The following is a 2571-nucleotide window of genomic DNA, read 5'->3' on the forward strand; positions in this document are numbered from 1 at the left end:
AATTAGCTTAATATTTTCACATTCCATTTTTAAATTATAATCTTACACATTTTACACTTATATTTTTTTTGTAAAAAATTATGTATTATGTTTATATTGTAACAAACATAAAAAATATAAATATAACAAAATAATTACTTATTATAATAATAAATATTGAATTTTATATAAAGAAATTAGATGCCGCAATCTTAGTTTTACATTTTGCATAGCAAAAGTAAGTTTTAAAATCTTTATTTTATTTAAACTTGCATAATACATAAAACTTCAAAAAATAAAAACGTTAACAGTATAATTATTACAACATAGCATTTACAAAGAATGATAACAGCAACAATGATATATCTGAAACCAACGTATGTAACGCGATGTATGCCAATAATATCTTTATGCCAAATAATGTTTTAAAAAGATTTGTGGCTGTGAAAATAGCAGTTTTTTTTACCAGTCGCAAATAAAGATGACTTTTTTTGTTCTGTTTTTATTTTTAGTAATTTGTATTTTTTTAAACTTTATATTTTTAAACTTTTTTTAAATATATTTTATATTTATTTAAATTTTATTTAAAAGTTAATCTACGATTAATAGTAGCAAACTTATCAATGACTTTTTTTATATTTATAACTATCTCAGTATGAATATTCATTAATGCTAAACCATTTAGGCGGTCCTGAACCATGGTGCTTCGCATGTAATTTTTCGCTCATACTCACATGAAGTTAATGGAAAGGTAGCAAGTAACTTTAGACAAACTTTTATGTTTTCAAAACCAGGAAAATTTATCGCTGTCAAAGTCTCAGAAATATTAGAAGGGATATCTTCTTTAAAATTTAACCGAAAGGCTTCCCATAAATTAAGCTAACCAGACAAAGCAAGCGGATTCGGTAAATCTGTTCCATAAAAGTCACTGAAAGATATGATGGAGTCTTTCCAACTGGTGTCATGAGAACATTGCACTACTGAAATCATTTTTTTGGAACTAGCACATGTGCTTTATAACATTTTAAGGTAGTATCATCAAACCTTGTGTCTAGTTCAACACTGAGATGGTCTAACAAAGGAATCGTGATAATAAACTTAAAATAATCAGAAATAGATTCAGAAGGTGTATTATCTCTGTTTTTTGAAATAAAGGAAGTACTTGGCTTTGTTTAGGCTACATTAATATTTTGTGCAATTTGTAAAGCCTGTTCATAACACATTTGATGGTGCTGATCAACTACATTTCTAAGTGAAGATACAACATCTTTTAACGCCTGAATAAGATTTAAACCATCATAAATATCATTACTCTTTGACTGCAACATTCGCGTTATGGGAAGAGTTAAGTCAAACACATTTCTTGTTATGCACATAGCAACAATAAAATCAAACTTCTAATTAGTTTCAGAAGAGACGATGCACTTGAAGATGATGAGTGATTAAAACTCTTACTGACATTTAAAGACATCTCTTCAAGACAAGAGACCAAAGGAATAAAAAGTTCTTGAAAAGTGTCTAATCCATTTACTTTTTCCACCCAGCGTGTCCGGCAAACATCTTTTAACTTTTTTTTAACAGCTGATGGAACAGTACTTTCGATATGCTCCTCTAACTTTTGTTGTCTCGTAGGTGAAAGATTAAAAAATATGATTCTTCTTTAACATGTGTCAGAAGATTCTTAACATATTGTACGTTGCACGAGGCACAAATAGCTAAATTTAGCCTATGGTTATAGCAATGAACAAATGAAGCTATTTCATTTAGATTTAAAATGCGAGAGGACAATCCTTTGGTATGACCAGCCATTGCTCCAGCACCATCATATGACTGTCCTCGGCAATTCATGATATCTAAAGAAAAATCTGAAATACTTTTTAACAAAATATCAAATAATCCTTCACCAGTAACACCATTTGCGCAATGTAAAAAACTGATAAATTCTTCTCTTATATTAAACTTCGAATCAACAAATCGTATAACTAATGATAGCTGTTCTTTATTTGAACTGTCAGAAGCTTCATCAGCAATAATAGAAAAATATTTAGAATTTTTAATTTCTGCTATTATTGTGTCAGTAATAACTTCTCCACAACACCTTACTAACTGATTTTGTGATGATAAACGATATGTAAATAAAGAAAAACCTGGAAAATTTTTCATTAAAGAGCGGTTTTTGATCTTTGCAGATTGTGCCAAGAAGACGATGATCTGATATTGCAGAATGAATTCTGGAAACTTTGGAAACTTTAAAAATTTGTTTTGAAGACGGACATGGCCAAGTCTATGACAATGGAGTCAACATGTCAGGAAATTACAAGGGTCTTCAAGCAATCCTACAAAAGAAGTACCTATTATCTGGTGTATTAAGTGGTGCTTCAAGCTGTACAGATGCTGAGACTTTCGTTGGAGCTGTTTAAACCCGATATACAATCTTTTCTGCTAGTTAGCAACACTGGAAAATATTGTAAAAGAGACTTCATCGTGTGTCATTGCATGGATAATCTGGAACACGATGGACTGAGAGACTTGTCAGTATTTGCTTTTTCTCTAATCACTTGAGCCAAATCATTGAATCTTTGAAAGAAGTTA

Source organism: Hydra vulgaris, chromosome 08 (assembly GCF_038396675.1).
Source record: "Hydra vulgaris chromosome 08, alternate assembly HydraT2T_AEP".
NCBI lineage: Eukaryota > Metazoa > Cnidaria > Hydrozoa > Anthoathecata > Hydridae > Hydra > Hydra vulgaris.